This window comes from Triturus cristatus, chromosome 10 (assembly GCF_964204655.1).
Source record: "Triturus cristatus chromosome 10, aTriCri1.1, whole genome shotgun sequence".
Lineage (NCBI taxonomy): Eukaryota > Metazoa > Chordata > Amphibia > Caudata > Salamandridae > Triturus > Triturus cristatus.
The window spans coordinates 1097064136-1097087290 of record NC_140593.1 but is presented as its reverse complement, the minus strand read 5'-3'; the positions used below and the strand labels follow the sequence as shown (position 1 = coordinate 1097087290).

At 44.6% G+C, this 23155-nt stretch overlaps 1 long non-coding RNA gene across 1 annotated transcript in view; it reads left to right on the top strand.

Annotated features, from left to right (window-relative positions):
- LOC146796639 (uncharacterized) overlaps positions 1-21040 on the top strand; it is a 28258-nt gene extending 7218 nt beyond the window's left edge. Inside the window, exon 3 of the long non-coding RNA XR_014969651.1 lies at positions 17680-21040. This is a non-coding gene — a long non-coding RNA (uncharacterized LOC146796639). The remainder of the gene's footprint in view (positions 1-17679) is intronic.
- Positions 21041-23155: the final 2115 nt, after the last annotated feature.

The following is a 23155-nucleotide window of genomic DNA, read 5'->3' as shown; positions in this document are numbered from 1 at the left end:
TATGTACTGTAAGTTGTTAATGGGTACATTACATTAATACAGCATTTTCTCTATAGAGTCTTTAATGTAAAGTGTTCGTCTCTTTGAGTTGATTGATTTTTTTCTATCTTTTGGAAACAATATTTAAGAAAGCTTGATTGTTATTTTCTTTCAAGATCAAATCAATCTTATTTCGATCTGCTGTCGCGGGGCCCCTAAAGGAGTGGGACCCATAGGCCGGTGCCTACTTTGCCTATTTGCTAATCCGGCACTGGGTGTGCACCACACATCAGAACATGCGCCAGGACCAGGATTTCCACCTTGTAGATCTCATAAGTGATCGCGATAGAAGCACGCTTGCAGCGTTGCCTGCCCTGTGAAAGCCCCCCCCCCCCTTCAGTAAATCTGGGTGTGGCTAAACCACACTGAATTATCGCGTGAACTTTGGAACCCAAGGTGGTAACTCATAAATTCTCAAGGTTTGGAAGTTGAAACTTGAATAGGAAAGGTTATCAGAAGATTGCAACTAAAACTTTTCATCAGGCCATAATTACAGCCACCTCAATGCTATCAGGATTTAATAGCGATTTTCTAATCTATGGAGTTCAAACTGTAGAACGGTGCTTTCAGTTTCAGGTTAATGATTTCCTAAGCTACCTCAGGCACACGCTATCGGGCAGGAAGTTTACAGAGCGAATACAAAAGAGCTCAAGGAAAATAAGTGAAAGCTCTCATTTTAACAAGAATAGGGCTTGTGGCGTGTTCCAGGTGATGGAAATGGGAGACAGTGCTGCAGGCCTGATGCAGTGTTTTCATCCTGGGAAGAAAGACGCAACTCCATGATGATGTGCGCCATCTTGGATATCAGAGTTGCAGCAAGCACCAAAGGTCACAGATTCAACCCTCTGGTGTCATGATGTGACTTCCACATCCATAGCGCTCACAACCAGGCGCTATGGACGTGGGGGTACCATTAAAATGCCAGATTCCAAAACAGCAGCCGCTTTTTGCAGCTCTGGTTCACCCCGCCTCTGGTCACGGTACCCTGGGTCGGAGCGGGTGTATCATGCCAATGACACAATCTAGTCAGTGACATGAACATGTTATTTGCAGGATTGGCACATAGAAAGCGGCTTCCTAGTTTTTCTGGGAGCGCGAAGGGGGGTGAATATTGCCCCGTTCCCCATGCTCGTAGGAAATTGCGCCAGTAGAGATACATACCAGCCAATTCACACGGTGCCACCGTGTGACACACGATATCGGCCTCCATCACACGGTTACCCGGTGAGGAGCCGATACCACACGGTGTAAACAGTAGTCTTCCGGCTTGTTTTTCGAGGCTTTGAACAGCGGATGTCCATTAAGGGGTGTGAAAAGACCCCAGGACATCGGCACTAGCCTCAGCAAGCTTTTTCTTGGGGGGGGGGGGCATTGGTCTTGGGGGCAGGGTGGGGTGCAAAAGTGCCTCTTAGGAACTTCTGGGCATGAGGTATGGCGACGCAGTGTTGGAAAGCTGAAAAACTCAGCTTTCCAGGGATACCTTTCTTTCTCTGCAAAGCTCTAGGCGACCACAGTAGGATGTGATCAGCTGATGATTCCACTCAACGCAAGGTATTTAAAGGGGAAATGGAACCTTGAGCAAGGGCCTGTGATCCCTCCACACTTTTCATAATTTCAGGCTTTGTATTCCCCCCCCACCCCGGGAAGGGACATATGAGGGTGATTAGCACCAAAGCCCCCCACTGTGTTGAAAGCATACTAGACACCATGGATAACTGGGAAAAAAATGAAACTGTTGGAGCAGCCTACTAAGCACTGAGCCATGGCCCACCCCAAAAAGAGCATACTAGTCATTCAAACACTCCTGAGAGCAGATTAGGGGGTTTGCTCCCAATCTGCCCCACCAGGGGGACAGAAAGCCCACTAAACACCTGGTGAACAGCTCAGAAGAAAAACAAGCATTTGCAATGCAATAGGTCTCGCATTTGCGAGAGTTTAAGCTATTGGCATTGTAAATGACACTGCCTTTTATTTATCTGTTTGGATAACTAACACATAAATAAAAGGCATTGTCATTTACAATGCCAATAGCTCAAACTCTTGTAAATGCGAGACCTATTTCACTTCAAAGAAGCGGCCGCCGTTGTCCCGGGTTGGTTGGAAAGTGAAAGTGCGCATAGAGAGCTGAATGTTGCAGGAAAGCATGTTGTGGCTGCAATAGGAGAAACTCATTCAAGAAAATATTGCTTACAGACTAAATAAGACATACCGTGTAACAACAGAAGTAAAAGCACCAGTCCTCATTGGAGGTTACAAATGAAGACAAGGAGGGACTAACAAGCCTATTAACGAATCAGTAGCCAGCATTTACGAAGCACAATGACACAAGCAGTGGCGTACCAAGGTCAGGTGGTACCCGGTGCGGAAAATTTCTTGTCACCCCCGGCTTGGCTTGACAAAATGGCAAAAATATGTGTTTAAAACACATATTTTTGCCATTTTGTCAAGCCGGGGGTGACAAGTGTCATCACTGAGGGGGGTGACAAAATGGCAAAAATATGTTTAAAACACATATTTTTGCCATTTTCTCACCCCCAGAGTGATGACACTTGGGACTGCCCGCACCCACCGCACCCCCATTCCTACGCCCCTGAACAAAAGCCAATTACAAATATAGACAGAGAGTGTGCAAGGCTTTAAGGCCATACTCTAATACAGCAAGCCTCGCAGAGCTGCGCATGCGCTGCCCTGGCTCGACATAAAAAGTAGGTGCTGAGACTGGTCCCTTATCGGCTCCTCATTTTTGCTCTCTCCCTCAGGGTGGAAAAAAATCCTAACTCTGCAACAATACCACCCTTCACCTGGATGTAACTTCAAAGAGACCCGTTATAGTTCTTTCACAGTCTCAGCATTTGAGCACTGAAGCATTTTCAATATTATATTCAACGAAGCCATAGTTGTTGCTTATTTATTTTATGCAAATAACAACCATTGACAACAACAACGTCCTGGCTTGTTGTAGGCATAATCTAATATATATCTGGATGCAACGATAGAAGCAGCAAAATACCAGTAGCACAGCAAACTGTGCTAGGCACAGATATTTAGCGTGTTTTAAGCCACGCCCTTAATTACATCAGCCACTCCCCTTTGAGAGACCCCCAGTTTTTTCATCCCACTTAAAGCGCTGCTGCTAATATTCTTTCAATTAACAAGGCCACGCTACATAAAGACATTGAGTTGCTTATCTGTTTAGGGGCTCTTCCCTGTCGCTGCATGGACCTTTAAAACCTCCGGTCAGCTGTCCAGCCGGTCCACGGTTAAAAACCACAGAGAAGCGGGCATTTCAGGGTCTGCAACCACTCTTCACGCGCTCATTCTAGCAATACCCCCACAGCCGCACCCTCGGGCCGGGGTCAGGACAGAGGAGTATTGTGCTAGCCACGGAATTCAAGGCGCCCGACTTTTGCCCCTTCAGCTTTCTAACTGCAGCTCAGAATAAAAGTGAGTGGGGGGATATAATGCGGCTGTGTGTAAGCCCGGGGTGACCGCCGCTCCTTTCAAACAGGCTTCCATGCTGAATATGTATGACATTTTGAAAAACACAAGCAATTGCGCCCCAACCTCCCCCCTCAAAATGGTGCACATTACATCGTTCCAGTCATTTTTGTAGTGCACATTCTTCTTCTGTGTGACCTTGCAGCACTATATTAGGAAAACCCAATTTAACATCCTCTCTAAGCAGCCCTGTTTGTTTTATTCACGCAGACAGGGCAAACCTTGAAAACGGGTGACATTAGGCGGTTTATTTCTTGTTTCCCAAGTGATCGATGGTTTTGCTGGCGATGAAGCGCTGGTTTCATTATCAAGTCCATTGCAGTGATCAGATTTTTTTCTCTCCATTGTTATATAGCACAAACTCGACCCGAAGGTACTGGAGCGCTTTACATGAGCACCAGTTACGTTACACAAGGACACATCTCTTTCTCCTCATATCACAAGCTCGGCTCGGATCCGTCACTGTTTCGCGTCCCACCGGCTGCTGTGGGAGTCCATGACGTGCGTGTCGCTCTTACAACTAAGACTGAATAAGTAGGCCTCGGTGTGGTAAGAGAGTGACTTGCGGACCCGGAGTCTCTTGTTCCAACGTCGAAAGCAGTGGGTATGCTTTGTGCTCCAAGCGATGGTGACAACTGTTTCACATTTATTTATTAATATTGTTGAGTGCATAGTAGGTCAATGCCGACGGCAAGAGCTCTGTGTGTGTGTGAGATAGAACTGCGGTTTGCACAGCTGCAGTTTTTAAACATTACAATACAACCACCACCTCCCTGCAGCGCTCAAGGCTGCCACAAAAATGGAATATATATAGAAAGAAAAATATAAAATGCTAAAGGGTGCTCTCGAAAAGTTCCTTAGATCTTTCTTTATCGTCAGTGCTTCACACTCTTCGGCAGGGCAGATTTAAAGCAGTAGGGCCACTTTTAGACAGATAATCCACTATCAATTACAGTTGCGCATCTTCTCATCCACAGTAAGGGAGGACTTAAGTCGGGGTCTTCTTGGTCTCCAACTCTTGAGGGGAGGGGGGGGGCAACCCTTCCGGGGGGCCTCTTATTCAGCCCGAGGCCAGATCTGTGAGCTATTGGTGACCCAGGGGCGCCTCATCACATTCGGCAGGTGGGTGGGGGGCATCATTCACTCTGTGCGTTCGCTGTTGGCAGTCCCGAGTGAGCGGGAAGGTCGTTAAAGAGTAGGCTTTGCAAGTAGCAGATTACTTCCCCTGTCAAATCAGGACCAAGTATCCCGTTCGAAGTGATAAACGTTGACTGATAGAACGCCACAGTTCCCCCTTTGGCAGCTGGCTGAGTGCAAAGCATTGTTTCTAGGAGCTTGAGTGTGGCACAGTTGGAAAACCGAAGAAATACCACGGTGAATATATTTCAGCTGGAGAGGTGGCAATAGTCATGCATCAAAAACCCCAGAGCAAATAAAAACAAGCATTGGCCACGCGGCCGCGGCCGCCAAAGTGAGGTTACGATTCTACAAAAGCTTTAAAATAAAAAAAGCATTAACATACACAAGCTTTCGCCACGAGGCCGTGGCCGCGAAAGTGAAAGTGATCGCGATTGCGATCGCGTGCTGCGGAGGAAAGACACATGGCGCTGCCACGTGCACGTTCACGTGCACTGAAGCTTTAGTCCACGGCAGCACTTTGAAAAGCCCGTATACAAAATGTCTTGGCCAGACCAGCGCATGCGCTGGATCAGGCGAGACCTAAAAACAGTGGTGAGGCGGTCCACCATGCATAGTGCCATGCCCCCACCCAAAAGTGGCATTACAGTTTTTCTACCCGCCCCTGGCAGATGGGGTTTCTGCGCCCATTCTTCACCATCAGGAGTGGGTGGTAGAAAGCCTGCTAGACACTAGTGGTATATTTATATTCAAATAAACAAATGGGTGAGGATGACCCAACCTGGCCTAGAGATATGCCCCAATCCCAAAAGAGAACAATACAATCATTCTGTCCTCTGGGGGCGGATGGAGGTGGATGGTTGCACCCAATCTGGCCCCTGCATGGAGCAAAAAGCCCACTTGACACCACAAAACGTTTACAAAAATGATGTAGGCAGCCCACCATGCACTGGGTAATGCCCCCACCCCAATGGGGCATTACAGTCTTTTTGCCCCACTGGGGAATGACTGGGGGTTTGACCCTGATCTGTACTTCCAGGGAAGTAGAAAGCCCACTAGACGCCAGGAATGTATTTATAAACAAAGAAAACAAAGGGCTGGGGGCAGCCCACTCTGGCTCAGAGCCATATCCCCTCTCCAAAACGTTTGCCTGCCCACTCTAGAGGGTAGATGGTAGTGTCTGCCGACTACCCTGCCATCAAGCAATACTTGCACCCCAGAAGGGGCAACGGAGTCTTTCTGCCCCCAGCAGCAAATAGGTTTGTCCCATTTGGGTTGCTTTCCCCTAAGCAGAGCCTCAAGCTTTTATATTTGTGCAAAGGAAGGAGTGCAGGCATCCCACCCTGGCATGAGCCATACACCCACAACAAAAGACACAACCATGTTTCTGCCCGCCCCCCACCACCCACAGGGGCAGAGAGGCAGTTTGCTCCAATTTGGCCCAGGGAGCAGAAAGCCCAGTTGATGCCAGGAATATTTTTAATAAAATAATGGGGTGGGCCCTGACCAATTGTGACATCAAGCATCACCATCATCCCTAAAGCTTCAACAGTCTTTCTTCTCCCCTGAAGACTAAAGCATCCCTTTCCCTGTGTCAAGCAAGAGGAAATTTTAATTCTTTTGGACATTGTTTTCACATAAGGATCAGCAAAGTTGAATAGCTTCACTTTTCGGGCTTTGTCGGCTGCCAGCTTCAGAAACCCACAAAACCCAGACATTTCTGAAAACTAGAAAGCAAGGGGAGAGGAGTTGGCCTAACGGCTAGGGCGCTCGACCTCGGACCTGGGGAACTGGGTTTGAGTCTCGGTAATGACGCTGAACATCCTGTGATGCTGGGCAATTCACTTAATCTCCCCGTGCCTAACAAAAAAAAAATGAATGTGTGTCCTCATGTAACGTATGTAACGTAACTGGTGCTATGTAAAGCGCTCTGATACCTGATTGGATTCAGGTCAAGTTCGCGCTATATAAAACTCTGCAAAAAAAAAAAAGTCAGGAATGACTTGCCCCGTGTGGATCCCCCAGTGTTTTCTTACACACAATGGCCTGCAAACTTCAAACGTTGCCTAAAATCACTAATTTTTCTGTCGCAAACTTCCAGAATTCACAGGAATCCAAAACCTTCCTACTGCCGAGCATTACCCTATTTGTCCCGATGAAAACACTATGCCCACTTGTGAGGGTCAGCTTAGTGTTTATAAAAAAAGACCCCAAAACACAATGTGGAGACATCAGCAATAGAGGTAGCTGCAGGTTTTGGGCCACCTATGCAAACCTAAAATACACAGACATTTCCAGAAAACTAGACACTGAGTGTAAGAAATTGGGTTACTGGTAGAGGGAGGTAAAAACCTATTAAAGCAGACACCCCAAATCAGGCTCAACTCAGAGGCAATGTATAAAGTATTTGGGCAACACTTCAACAGTAACACAGTGAAAACACACCACAAAAGGGATCCCAAACCAGTTTAGCCAAATAGAGTAATTTGTTTATAAATAAAACAAGACTAAAACAATTAAGATCCAATCAGTAGAACCAGATATAAGCAGGTGTAAAGATTCCAGTAAATATAGCGCCAAAAAGCACAAAGTGGCAACTGCGAATATCTGGTTGCGCTGGACTGGGAAAAAGTCACTAATTCAGGCCAACCGAGATGGAGCGCGGGCTGGCTACAAGTACCCAGTGAGGCCCGCTGGCCATCTACAAGGACCCAGTGAGGCCCGCCAAACAAGAGTACCTTAAACCCTGGTTTGAGGAGTGTTGTGAAGTGCTGTGCCGAGGAGGCATTGAGCAGCAGAGGAGAGGTGAGAACCTTCATTGTCCTTGAGGCTGCCATTGACGAGAGATTTGCAAATGAGGGCCTGCGTCAGGAAAGCTTTGCACAGGTGGCGGTTCTCATGTGGGCTGCAAGGTCAATGCGGAGTCCTTTGCATCGGGAGAACCCTCACAGCAGAGGTGATGTGTTGGTTCTACTGGGGCTGCCCCACACAACATAGGAGATGTGTCAGTTCTGCTGTGTCCACAGATAGACTGGCAGAGCACCTTCAGGCCCACTTCCAAGGGTCCACATCTGGGGTGGCACCACTTAGCAGGGTAGGACTCACAGATGGCAGAATCCTGGTGCTGGGTTCAAGGTTGTTGGAGCCTTCTGTTCCTGAGGCTGTAGTCAGGAGGCCAGCCAACTGGCCCTTGAAGTCACTTTGGGATCCTGGGTTCAACAGATGCAGATCCAGTCCCTCTCACCCAGGCAAGCGAGCAGCAGATCAGCACAGCAGGGCAGAAGTTCCCTCAGAGTTGCAGTCCAGCAGAGTGTAAGTCTTTTTAGCAGCACAGCAGTCCTTCTTCCTGGCAGAGTATCTACAGGTTCAGAAGTGTATTGAAGGGGTGGAGATTGAGGTCTAATATTTATACCTGGTGCCCTTCCTCTGGAAGGTGGGAGAAGCTTCTAGAAATTCTCTTTGAGGGCACAGGTTTCCTGCCTGGCTCCAGACTAACTACAGGGGTATGCAGCCCTTTGTGTGAAGGCAGGACACGGCCTATTCAAGTGTAAGTAGGGCTGTGACCAGCTCCGCCCTCCCATCCTGCCAGTGATGACCCATCCAGGCACACCAAAGCACTCTATTGTGTGTGGCTTTCTAGGAGGAATAGACAAAGCCCAACTGTCAGCTACATCCTGTCATGTGACCAGAGGCAGGTTACAGGCACTAAATGGCTAAGGCAGGAAAATGGCAACTTTCTAAAAGTAGCATATTAAATATTGTAATTTCAATTTTATTTTATTTTCTCAGAAAATAAAAGCCTCACAATCCCTTTTTAGGTAAAATAAAAATTAATAGTACACAGCAAAAACCTATATAAATACATTTCCTACTTAAATACAGGGAAACAATGTTCATAGAGTGCTCCATGTAACAATGTAGATGAAGTAAACTAGTCCTTTCATAATATAATTAATGTAAATACTTCATTTAGAAGTTAAAACAGAGAAAAGCAATAGATAAATAGTTAAAAGGCTAAACAGTATGAGTTGCTGGATAAAAAGCTAATTAAGGCAGAGGCATAAAGAGAGAAAATAAAAATAAGCAGGTGTTTCACAGACTATCCCCAATTATCTCTATTGCAGTCTATATTCAAGCAATGTTGGCCCAGCTTACAAGACCCTTGCAACCCCTTGGGTGCCGAAAACCTGAGTCAATAAATTACTACTTTTATAACTTGACTCTGGGTACCCAAACCGAAGCGCTGCTTGATATAAAGTGCAAACAAACAGTTATAAAGTGTCTAAAGCAGTAATCATCACTCTAACCTCCGTGTACTGTCATCCAACTGGTGCACCGCTGATATAAAGTGCTAACTGTTATAAAATTACTTAGGGAATAAACTTTAAACTAGATTAAAGTGCAATTCAAACTCTTGCAAAATAGAAAATACTTGTACGGAGTCGTGCTCACAGTTCATTTTACCACAGTTAGATGTTTTTTTATATAAAGCCAATGCGTGCAATTCCATTACTGTGTTTCCAACATGTATCATAGCTGGATGCACTGTATACGTCTTCATATCAGTCTGGGAGAACTGTCTGGTGGGGAGTTGTATGTGCTTCTGTCAAGTGTTTGACAACCGGCTAGGTCCCCCACAAAAAAGCTGATCCGTTGTAGAAGGTTTTCTCCCTATCTATCCGATTACATAATGCGATTGCATCTGTCATACTGCTGATCCCATATGACTCAAAGAGGGGACGCAGCCACCTGGATTAGATGGATATGAATTTTGCACATAACAATTGCAGTTGGATTGTAGTATCCTCCCCCCTACAGAGCAGTTGCATAGAGAGTCCTCCTCTCTTGAGCGTTTTATTTTTACAAGGTATGACCTTGTTGGAAATATCCCTAGTCTAAACAAAATCTATACCCGCTTTCTTTGGGCAGACTGTATTTTATCCAGGTAGTCTTTAAATCCTACCTCAGTCCTAGACCGAAGATTGGATTGTGTTAGGACGCCGGGTTGCATGCTCCTGGCCTTAGTATCCCTCAATAGAGTGCAATAGCATCCTTGACTAAATCTGCCCTATCAGGCCCCACTGGTCCAGGATCTTCCCATAGTTTAGTCAGGCTCTTAGCCATTACTTTATGTGTGCAGACCACAGATGCTCCTACTCACCTCCTCTATGACTTTTAAGTAAGTCTTGGCCTTTATGTTCCTAATTAGTCTAATCCAATATAGGACTGGCTTGATTCTGGCCTGATCCATATAGGAGACTACAACCAGTTCAGCAAAAACAGGAATCATGGGGGTACCACATCCCAGATTCAACAATGATCTAAAGAAGTTGTTTTCTGCGACCTGTAGCCTCTCCATTTTTCCATACCCCCATATCTCGGCTGCTTATCATACAGCCGCTACTGCCTTCTGTTTATAAATTTGCATATTAATACTTAAATAATGAGAACCTGCTTTATATCTAAACTTAAGTACCGCTTGTCTTGTTTGTTGCAGGGTGATGGTTGCCTTGTTTACATGGTCATGCCAGCTTAATCTGTTATTGAGGCAAATGCCAAGGTAGACACCATGGCTTACCACCTCAATTTGCTCTTCATGTACCATGATATTTCTTTTAAATGCCAGGGACGGGTGTATTGCCATTTCCTTGTTTTTAGTAATATTAACAGCCAAGCCCTTGCTAATACAATAATCCACTAACCTGTACAACAATTTGTGCATGGCATTCTCTGACCTGGTGATTAATACCGCATCATCAGCAAATAGAAGGATAGGGACCTTGCTATCTGCTAATTTAAGGGACATCGAGGGGTATTCCAAAAAGATATTCTACTACATCATTAATAAATGAATTGAAAAGTAGTGGGGCTAATATACACCTGTGTCTTACCCCCTTTCCAATCGGAAAGGGTGCAGTGCACGCCCTCATTTTCCCACGGTGTACAAATGCGGTATTATCCTGGAGCAAACCTTTTATAATTTGTAAAAATGGACTTATGACCCCCTATCGATCCAGTGCTTCCCATAATTTAGAGCAATCACCAGGTCAAAGGCTGGCTTCGGGCAATAAAAGTTAGGGCACAGCGAGGTTTTATGAATAACTGTATATTTACAACACACTAGGTATAAGCAACGTATCTGTTCAACTGCCCCAACCTTTGACCTGAAGCTAGCCTGACGCTTTGTCAGAAGTTTCCCAGAATCTACCATGCCTTGTAGCCTATGGAGTAATAACTTCCCCAGAAATTTCCCTGCTTCATCCGGGAGGGAGAATGGGCAATCATTTGATGCAATCCCTAGGCTACCTTTTTATGACTTGGCCATAAAATTGCTGAATGTCAGGAATCAGGTATACAGACACTATTTATGGCAGCGTGAAAGACCCTTGTGGGGACCCAGGACCAATATCTTGGGGCCATCTGGAATATATCTAGTGGAACCGCATCTAGGCCAGGCCTTATTGTTTTCATAGACTGGGGTGCTAGCTCAAATTCTGAGCTTTTGCTTTGTAATTGAGTAACCTCTCTTTGAGAGGGGTCCCTACACTCATATCCATGGACTAATGGATAGCCTGTTCCCCCTCCTTTTCCTCCCTATACAGGTTGTTAAAGAGATCTTCCCATACCTTTGGGACAATATGATGGCTTATCTGGTTGGTGGTTCCCCTTTCGACATTACTAACTAGTCTCCCAAAGTACTTGGACTTCTTCTCGATTGCTGCCTGCTTCTATTCACTCCATAATAGGCGCTGTTGACCAAGTGTCTTTATTTTTAGCAGATGCGTATATGCCCGCCTGCGATTCTAGATGTATATTTCACTATGCCAGTCACGGTGGCATTGAAAAAGGGCATATGAAACTAGCCTTTTTTCCTGGTAGCATTCAGTGTCATACCAAGCCAAGTCTGGGAGTATTGGCTTGCCTTCGGTTAATGTATTTAACCTGGCATGTCACATTAGTTTAATCTCACTCAACAATGCCTGAAAGATAAACCAAAATAATTTCATTTGCTATGCCCTGGTCAGTGAAAAAGACCTCTCCTACCCTAGCTTCCACCTGAGGTAACTCGGCTAGATAGTTATCAAACTTCCAGCAAATTGTTCGCCTATTATTGGCTGGTTCAACTGGGACAGGATAGAGAATATGGATATACATCTGGGTCCAATTATCCAAATTATCAAGTTTAATTAGGATGTAATCTATAAGTGAACCTCTCGAACCTGCTCCATATGTGTTTTTCACAAGAAACTTATTTTAAGGTAATGTTTATCATTTATAGCAAATATAAGAATTATTGCAACATACTCTCACATGAGCATAAAGAAGGAGTGATAACCCCTTGGAGTATAAATCAATATCAACTTATGGTTTCTATTAATGAAGTAGCCCAATGACGTATCAGTTCATACTCACTTAAGCAGAAGTGAGTGACATTTATTTTTTGAAAGAATTACTCACATAACACAACATATATGATAATACTAACGTATTTAAAGAGAAAGTGACTTCTGTGACTCCAGTGCAGTGACCATAACCTACACGTAATTAAAACAAGCATTGGCATAGCCAATAGGTCTTGCCTTTGGGACCTTAGAAGTATTTAGTTATGCAGCACAATATCCTTGGTGCAACAACATACACTGTTGCATGGCTAAACACTTATAAGGTCCCAAAGGCAAGACTTATTGGCTATGCCAATGCCTGTTTAAAGGGGGCCTCAAAACGGGTCTCTATCGGGCTCTGTTTTTTGCACTGACACAAGCAGTCCGTTGTTTTCCGGACTGCAGTGACAGCAGGTTGCTCACTTCTCAGTAGTGGAGGAGTTATGGCATGACATGCCAAGTGAGCGTTGTAGGGGAAGAGAAATCTTTGCTTTTTACATCTCCCATGTGTCTGTTTTTTAAAACACAAGACTCCGAGCACTGTTGCGAGTGAGGGGGTCCTATTGAATAGCGCATTCTACAAATTGCCACTTCTCTTTTTGAAACCCAGGAGCAGCAACATTGTCGTGGTGTCGCCAGGGCTTTAAGTGGAAGCTTTTTCAATATTATATACAAGCCATAGTTGCTGCTTATTTATCTTATGCAACTAACAACCATTGACAAAGCCAATAGTCCTGAATTGTAGGTATGATGTTACTTGTTGTATCAAATATCTGGATGCAATGACAGAAACATAAAAATACAAGTCGGGCGGCACACTATGCTAAGCACAGATTTTTAGCTTATGTGCTTTAAGCCACGCCCTTAATTGCATTGGTCACGCCCCTTTGAGAGACCCCCCAATTTTTTCATCCCACTTAAATCACCCGATACGGAAACCTAGACGGCTGGAAGGCGATATTAGTGTATTCTTCAAAATACTGAAATAAACAGATATGAGCAGATGTATTTTTATTTATTTATTTAGGGGAGTTTTATATAGTGCGAACTAGACCCGATAAATCGGGTATCAGAGCGCTTTACATAGCACCAGTTATGTATGTATACAATAGACTCAGCAACCACTGGAAAGTGGGGAGAGTGGCTTGCTATCCAGAAGGGCCTGGTCCCAAAAGGACCTTGCAACAATCTTCCTTGTTGCCACGTGGTCTCATGCAGGCTCTGGCTGCTGTGAGGAGTATGGAAGGGCCCTGTGCAGTATCTTCAAGAGGACTTTCTGCAGGTCTGAGCAGCCACTTGGAAAGAGAGAGGGGGGCTAGAAAGTCTCATTGGCCTTCAACATCAATGCGAGAGGAACTAAGGGCCTGTGCAGCAGAAAAGTGGTACTTCAAAAGGTAGCTGCAGACACACAAGAGTGGTCTAGTCTTTTGCTGAAGAGGTCAAACTGCTAAAAGATCTTAATGAGATGTTGGGCTACTGGTAATATTCATGTCTGAAAAAAGAACATTCCTTCAAAGATCATGAAGTATGTTGAGCAATCTTTAGACTGTGCTAATTCATTCTGTAATGTAAACATATCACCTACTTGACCTAAGTGTTTTCCTACTAAAATGGACGTGCCCTTATTATCAGAGCCCCCCATGGTAGGCATAGCGCTATACATAGCAATGTTTTTCATCACGACGGCTCTAGGTTTTTGTGGGGGACTAAAATCTCACAGGAGGCAGGTATAACTTGCTATTTATTGATACAACTTGCTGCCCTTGGAGGATTTCAAGAAGTGCGTAATAAGGAGAGCTGGAAGGGAGATAGTGTTCCTTTCACCAATTTCTTCCAAAGCATTGTCCTGCAATGCTATACGGTTCGAGTCTATATAGGTCAGAGGCCTTGTTGTGATCCTTCTGCCCTTTGGTTGAGATATCAGAAGACGATTGTACACTCCCACTGAGCGCCTCATGACTTTTAACCTATCAGAGGTTTTTCCCTTCTTTGTGGCCATCTTATGTAATGATGGTTAATTAATTGATACTTGTTCAGCTCCCCCAATGACATCAGATGCTGGTGGTTACTAAGGGTAAAAGACAATAGTCAGTAATGAATTGGAGGCTGATATAGAGTCCAGATATAGAGTCCTTTTCTGATGGGACTGAGTAATTAACAGGCAGGTTTACCAATGAAGATATGCTATGCTAGATGATGTTAGATGGCAGATCTCAGTAATAGGTGGGCATGTAGGAAGCGCTGCTAAGGGGCAGCAATACACTTGGGGGGTCAGGCCAGACACCCACAAGCCACGCCGACACCTAGGCCTGCGGCTCACGTGAACGTTAGAGGCCTCACTCGTGCCTAATGCACCATGTGAGGGTTAGGTGACGTTGACCTAGACCCCTTTCGCTGCCAAGCAGCAACCACACCCGGTCGACACACACCACCTGCTGTAGCACCCCTCGCCTCACCTCACCTCACCTCGTTGATTATAGGATATTTTCTCCTTGGTCACTCCTTGTTAGTCCTCTGTACTCCTTGATACTCATTGGTGCCCCTTGGTACTCCTTGATATAACTTAGTGCCCAGAAACTCCTTTACCCTTAAACAGTGATCCCTGTTCAGGCCTAGACAGGCCAAAGACAATCCTCATGCACTTGGATTGTGCACCAAAGTTTACATAAGATTTTTTGGGGCGTTCGCTGTATTGCTATGTTGCTGTGGTTGCTATCACCTATGCATCCATCTCTATGCCCCTCCCTGTGCCCAATCTGCCTAAGCCTCCTGGGCCCTATGACACTGTGGAGGAGGGAAGCTGGGCAGGGTGGGGTGAGCAGAGGGCCTCAACTGTGTGCTCAATCAATTTGGATGCCTCAGTTTGGCCTGGGCTAGGCTTCAGCATCTAATGAGCACAGTGTGGAGGCGGTGTTAGAGCATTAAGGGCAGCAGCAGCTATAGGACCTCACTGCAAATTTCTAGGACAGCCTACCGCTGAGACTACTGCCCAACAAACAGCAAGCACCGTTCACTGCCTACTTTGCCAATCAGGCTGATTCAGGCCGCTCCAGGTCTCCATGCGGGCCCGCTCATGACCCACTCACAGACCGCTCACGACCCACGGTATTTTGCGGCTCACGTCCACTGGTCCTCGCTCTCATCTACATTCGTGTCTCTGCGTTCTCTCGTCTCTTCCTTGTCTGTGTGTCCTCTTGTCTACTCCATGTCCTCTGTTGGTTCAGTCCATATGGTCAAAGACGTTCGGAAAGGCTCCATAGATCTGTGATGTTTCCATCGTAGCATGAAAAGATACAGCAGTAGACGATAAGGTGGGATGGAAGTGAAAATGGGCCGGGCAGAAAGGAAATCCATTGACCCTATCAAAATTGTAATTTAAAATCCGGCTTTACCGTAAGAGAGGATTTGTCATTACAATTCCACAGACAACAAACATGAACTAGTTACCTGCTCCCATATGGAAATGATCACTTATTAAATGTAATAAGGTAACTCCAAACTTAGCCTATGGGAGAGGTAGACCTTGCAGTAGTGAAACACTACCAGGACATATAAAACCTAAAAGTGCATGTCCAAAGTTTTAAATAAACTGCATACTGCCCACTGCGCTCTTGGCTGTCAAGGGTCTACCCTAGGGGTGACTTACATGTATTAAAAAGGAAGTTTGGGCCAGGTAATAGGTTTATTTTTCCAGGTCACAATAGCAGTTTAAAACTGCACACTCCGGCTGCAATGGCAGATCTGAGACATGTTTAAAGGTTACTTAAGTGGGTGGCTCAATCAGTGCTGCAGGCCCACTAGTAGCATTTAATGTACAGGTCCTGGGTACATGTAGAACCACTTTAAGTAAATTATATATTCCAATAGAGGATAAGTCAACGTTACCATGTTTTGTGGAGTGTGCACATTCACTTTAGCACTGGTTAGCAGAGACCTAAGGCCGCCAAAAATGAGATCATCAAAAATAAGGGGAGGAAGGGAAAATATTTGGGGAAAGACCACCTTAAGGCTGACAGGTTTAACACTGGGAGAGTATAGGGTGGTATGTTTTGCGTGGATCCCAAAATGTGGCTACCAAGTCCCTGAGTACTGTAATGGTGACTGTAACATTTCTCCTCATGTTCGCCAGCCAATCAGAACTCTTGGTCCACAGGTCTGACCAATCAGAATTCTCTGTTTTGTTGTCTTGCCTTGTGAAAGTCCAGCGACACTACACATTTAAATAGATTTACAACAAATCTAAAAAGTAAGCTTTTTGAGTAAACATCTACCTTTGTGCCAAATGTGGGGTATTTCTGTTCCGCCGTTTCTAGCTAGAAAAACCTTATTATTTTTATACAAAAACAACATACACTACACAAACCTTCGAAATTAAAAAGTGATATTTATAATTTTAAGTTATAATTTCCGTCCCGCCTAAAACTTTCTAGAACTCACGCAGCTCTGTACAGATTGTTGTGAACTCACTGGGCAGAGTAAATCAACTGTAACTCGCGACTTCACCATGCACTGCTTATTTCCTTTCACAGTACATCACTTATACCAAGTCAAATCATAACGTTGATAACAACAGTCATGCCATCTCAAATGACATCCTTTATGAGAACAGAGTGCATGGTAGCAGGGTGAGGTATTGTTGATTTACTCTGCCTAGCGAGTTCACAATACTCTGTACAGAGGTGCGCAAGTTATAGAAAGTTTTAGGCGGGGCAGAAATTATAACAAAGTTATAACTATAACTTCTTAATCTGTCAAGTTTGTGTAGTTTACATTGTTTTTTGTACAGAAATAACAAATTACGTTTTCTGAACTATAACTTATTTTCAACCTTTGGTTTTTTTCCATTGACTTTCTATGTTTTTTTTCTGTTTATAAAATAATTGTTTTCTAAGTATATGATGTTCTTTATTATGGTATTAATTTGTATATTTATATATATATATTGCGACAATGTAGCACTCTGCGTCGACGCTGGCGCTCACTTCTAAGGCGGTGCGTCCTTTCCGGCAGGGACAAGCCGGTTTCAATTGCACCAAATACAACTCTGCTGCCTCGCGACAGCTTGAATTATTATTAAGGACGCACTCACTCGTGTTAGTTGAAGTTCAAGGCGGCTTTATTTCAAAACGCTGCCGTACCCAACCCGTTTCGCCTTTCCTGAATGCTTGATCACGGGATATTGCACCATCGAAACAGACATCTTTTATTTCTAAAAGCACCCATATACTTCCTATTTTCAATGTGATGCATTGTGGTTAGTGTAGTTGATTGTTAATTCACTTACAAACATGTAAGTTTCTGATTGTGACTGAGTTTAAAGGTGCTTGAGTTTCATCAGTGCTCAATTAAAAACATTTTATTACATTTATTTTACTTGGCTCTAAATGCTTTAAGTCCATTATATAAGACCAGTTCATTCAAGTCATGCTCTCTGGTGAGCTTTCATTATCATTACTCACAGTTCACAACTTTATGCGGTTGTTTCAGATTTTATGTTTTCCTTCATATTTCCAATTCATTTCTTGTCTCTCTCTAGTGAGTTTTTATTGCTGTTCTTCATGTATGTCTGTTTTTTGTGTTACAGTATACTTTGTGGTCTTCTCCTTTCTCTTTGTTTTTATAGATGTACAAAGAGTACTTTGAAGTAAAAAAGAGAATCCTGGAACACGCTCGGACCACGACACATAAAGATCGGTCAAATGCCATTGTGAAGCATATGGAGAAATACCATGATGGAAAATGGGAGTCATTAAGTTTCTGCGCCTTGGAACAAATCCCACAATCTGAGAGAGGTGGGGATCGAACAAGGACCCTCAGACAAAAAGAATCACAACCTATTGTGACATTTAGAACACATGACCCCAGAGGATTAAATCAAAATGATGAACTCTTTGTACATGTTTTCTTCCAGGAGAAAAAAGACATTTGTATTTGTGTTTCATAAACTTGCTCATGGGAAAACAGAAATAGCGGATGTTTGCTGTGTTGATCATTTCCAGACCTACTAATTCTGTACCCTCTGTAGAATTGCTAAAAGTCTTTAAATCTGCTGGGTGTTTACAGAAATGCGGGTGCTGTTTTGTGACTGAGACTTGTGCCTCACTCTCATGGCAAAACAATGAACAATGTCGGATATGCTCCTCTCCATACAAGCTGCAATGCCCCAAACAGTAAGGAAAAATAAAAGAATCCTTCAAGCAGACCTAAGGAAAAGAGTAAACTTCCTGACAGAGTAGACTACCCAATGAGGGTTAAGCACCTCAACAAGGTTAAGTATGAGCAAACTCAAAGGGTCTCCCACATCAGCAAGAAAACGAAAACCAATCAAAGGGGCTATTCAGCACATGCTTCTTAAAATTTGATTATATTAGAGGAGTATATCTCTAAAGATTTCCTATTGCATATGCTGGTACTGATGAGTGAGGTCTTAGCAGATAAGACTGTGCTGTGGTTATACAAATGAGCCATTTTATAATGAACTGAAAAGAAAGAAAATTACATGGGGTACGTTGTGTTGAGCAGAGCTGCGCAGAATACAAAAGATGGACAAAAAATGTTGTGTTTCCCACCCGTGAATGTCATTTTTTAGAGAAATATACTCATTTTAGCTGAAACCGTCATTTAACAGTGATGATTTTAGGTGAAATCCTCAAGCAAAAATGTCTATTGGAGAGCGGGTGGTGGAGTGGATTTGCCCAGGCCTGAAGACAACTGCCTTTCTCCTGAGCTCCAGCTGTACCTTGTTAGAAATGTGGTGTCTGGCTGGCTGGTAGAGGTATGTACCTTGTCCAAGCAGGAACCACAGTCCTAGTAAGGGTAAGTCACCAACACGCTCTAAATTAACCCGTGCTCATCCCCTGGTAGCTTGGCATACAGCACTCAGAATTAACTTAAGAGGCTATGTGTAAAGTATTTGTGCAACACTTCAAACAGTACAACAGTGAGAATAACACACCGAAAAATAGTGCACCTGGTTAGCACAATAGAGCTAAGTTTCATAAATAAAACAAGACCAATACGACAAAAATCCAATAAGTAGATCTGGAGATATTGATTTTTAAAAGGATAAGTGAAAATAGCACCAAAAGGCACTAAGCGCCAACAAGGTACATCTGGTCGCACTAGACCGGGGCAAAATCAAATGTTGAGGCCGACTGCGATGGAGCACGGGCCGGCTACAGGTACCAGATTGGGTCCTCTGAGCAAGATTACATTGGACCAGGATGCGTTGCCATAGAAGATCCTGTCGACAGATGACTGAGGAGGGCAGAGTGTGATTCATTGAGGTTGATTGGTGGGTTCAGCGGCAATGGGCTGGTCCTGATGGCGCAACAGCGGCCATGCCTCAGCTCCGATGTGTTGTGAAGTTTCAGCTTCGACGTTGATGCTGTCGTCGAGGGAGATGCGAAGACTTGGCTTGAGGACGGTCGCGCAGTGGTGGTTCCTAAGGCGGAGCAGAGGCTCTGAGTCACGCAGATGCAGCAATGCAGCGGTTTTGGTCCACGAAAACAGGGTGTTGCGCCGGTTCTGATCTGTGCAGGGGCGAAGATGTGTCATTGCTGGCCACGCGAAAGCGACGATGCGCCGGTTCCTTCCCCGCAGTGGTGATGTGTTGAGCAAGCACCTTAGGCTTACTTCCAGGGGTCAAGGACTGGGGTGGCACCACTTGGCAAAGAAAACTCACAGATGGCAGTGTCCAAGTGGAGAAGCAGGATAGTTGGGAATCTTTTATATCCCTGAGACTTCAGATCAGGAGGCAAACCAGCAAGCCCTTGGATTCACTCTGGGTTCAAGTGATGTCGGTCCAGTCCTTCTCAAGCAGACCAGAAGGGCAGCATGCAGCACAGCAAAAAAGCAGTTTTTCCCATGCAGCAGTCCAGCAGAGTGGCAGTCCTTCAGCAGCATTGCAGTCCTTCTTCCTGGTAGAGTCTTCACAGATCCAGAAGTGTACTGAAGTGGTAGAGTCTGAGGTGCAGTTCTTATGCCCAGTGGTGCCTTTGAAGTTGGGGAGACTTCAAAGAATGGTCTTTGAAGTGCATAGAGGTCCTCCCATCCTGCCCTGGCTCCAGACTCACTACAGGGGTGTATGCAGCCCCTTGTGTGGGGACAGGACACAGCATATTCAGGTATAAGTGTGAGGCTGTTCCCAGCTCCTCCCTCTCATCCCCCGAGGATGGCCTGTCAAGTCACACATAAGCTTCTATTGTGTGTGGCTTTCCAGAGGGAGTGCACAAAGCCCAGCTGTCACCCTCCACTGACGTATATTAGAGGCAGGCTGCATGCACACAGGCCTAACAGCATAAAAATGCCTTCTCTCTGGGTTTGGTAGTATCAGTTGTTTCTACAGAGAGTTTGTTCTATTTTAATTTAGGCAGTCACATGGTTTCATTTAGCACACCTGTGTGAGTGGTTTAAAAGCTGGGAGGGAGCGAATACTGGGATAGATCTTTTGGAACACGAGTGGAAATACGAGGAGAACGTAATGCCGGTTTTGGCTTACACAAGGTGAAGAGGGGTTGAGCTTATTTCTTTGATGGATTACATTTTAGCAGTGAATAGATAAGGGACAGTTTAAGTGATAGCACAAACTGTTAGGCACGAATCAGATGCAAGTGATGGGAGTATGTTCTGTTTTCAAATTTTGTTTGTAAATGTGTTTTACGCTGTTCAGCTGGTGGGATGATAATGAGGGTGGTCGAGGGATGTGAGACTGTGGGGTCAGGGGTTAATTTTCCTGCATTCATTTCCCTGTGTTATTTTTCTCTTGTTTCTTTATATGTTGGGTAGGTTACGTTCCTGAGTGGTTGGCTAAGTGCATCTTTCTAATTTCTTACAGTGACCCCTGACGAAGAACCAGAATAGGTTCGAAATGCATTGGGTGATATTGAAAGTTCCATAGTGAAATACGATTGATTGCACACGCTTATGTTAAAGCTTGGATGGGCAACAGAAAGCGTTTTTGAAAATGCAAGAATAAAGTATTCAATGTTATCTATCTGTCTCCGGATTGATTTTACGAAAACACAGAGATTTTGATAATCAAGAAGAAAAGTTTACTGGTTTAATATGGATTACTCGGTGTACAGTGAAAAATTTGGCGTACATGGAAAATATGTTCTCTTTAAAGCAGTGCAGCAGCTGGGGCCGCTAACAGCGGCACCTCTTCTTAAAGTCTTGTACATGCTGTGATGGGGCGATTCACCGCGCTGCTTGCACGCACGCACATTGGCAGTTTCAGCATAAACTCAAACAATAAGACAAGGGAAGGAGTGCAGTCGCTAACCTAGTTTCATTCTTTCTAAAAGTGACATTTCTTAAATTGCAATGATAAATTCGAGGGGAGGGGTAGGCCCCACAGTAGTGAAAAAAACTAATTTGAGACTTTTTCACTACCAGGACATGTAAAACTAAAAAGTACATGTCCTACCTTTTAATTAAACAGAACCCTGCCCTATGGGCTACCTAGGGCCTAACTTAGGGGTGACTTATATGTAATAAAAGGAGAGTTTAGGCCTTGCCAAAGGGTTTTAAATGCCAAGTCGACATGGCAGTGTAAACTGCATACACAGGCCTGAGACAGGTTTTAAAGGGCTACTTAAGTGAGTGGCACAATCAGTGCTGTAGGCCCACTAGTAGCATTTAATTTACAGGCCCTGAGCACATGTAGTGCACTCTACTAGGGACTTATAGTTAAATTAAATATGCCAATTGTGGATAATCCAATCAAACCATGTTTTAGGGAATGAGCACAAGCACTTTAGCACTGGTAAAGTTCACAGCATCCTAAGCCCAACAAAAACAAGAGGAACAAAATTGGCAGCAAACAGGAAAAAAGTTTGCGGGAAGACCACTGTAAGGCTGTCAGGTCTAACACATCTACATTCCAGAAGTAGTTTTAGGTGCTCCAGGTCACTGAAACAGGTGCCCTGGCCAAAGAATAAAGGAGGTGCCAGGAGTATGTGGGCAGACAAGAGTGGTAGAAATCATGAAATGGAGTTCCTGCCCTTCTCTCTGAGGTGTGTCTGGGAACTGACATAGCAGCAACAGTGGCAGCAAGGCCTTGACTGAGCTCCTCCTCATTAGAAGTGGGAGTGTAGCAGGCTACACCAACAAAAAGATCTGAGCTCTCAGGGAAGTATACAGGGGACCATCTGAGACCAGAGAGGTGTTAGACAGTGAGGGCTGTGCTGGAGCCAATGGCCGCAAATTATTGAGACAAGAGGCTCTGAGGGAGGTAGGCTGTTTGCCATCTTGGGTGGATGTCGTGCAAGGCTTGAAGAGCAAACCGGTGTATGTGTGGAGAGACAATGTAGGCTGCTCTTCCCCCTCCAGTGAAGGGGAGGCGTTTAACACAAACACACGTTGAAACTGTAAAAGACAACAAGGGATAAAAGAGACTTTAGAAGTTGCAAGAAGCGGGGGGCGTGGTCTCGCGCCGCAGGAAGATGGCGGCTCTCCGGTGAGCTCCGTACGACCGCGGAGCCTCTACGAGGATTTAAGCCCGTATTTGCAGTCCTCAGGAGCTACGACGATGGATTTCGTTCTATGAAAGGTCGGAGCGATGATTAAAACTGCTCTGACTGTCCTAACCTCTTCCAGCGTTCCTGTGGCAGCGGCGGTGTTTTCACCTCTTGATGTGAGTGGTAGCCGCCATTTTGTATCGACCGCTGGCCCCATGCAGCTCTAAGGTAAACCGGCGCTTATATGTTTAACGCGCGGCAACGTGTTTTTTTTTTTTTTTTAATCTGCCACATGGTTTTAAGCGCTATCTTTGCTAGACATGCCATGTATTTTCAACGTCTTCAGCCTAACTGATGGTCTTATGCTGCCATTCTTTTTTTTACCTCAAGTATTTTTTTTGTCTCTATTTCTCCAGCTAAATGAATAGAAATTCAATAAGATGCTGCGCTTTCTGAGCTTATGACGTTTGGTCTAAGCTTTAATATTTTTTCTCTACTTTTTGGTCATACCTCCTAGCCTCCTTAAAATCTTGGCATTTGATTTAATATTTGCCACGTCGCTTTCGCTTCATCACCTGATAGCGAATAATGGAGTGCTGACGGGGGGGTGACGTAACTCTTTTGATATATTTTTCTCTG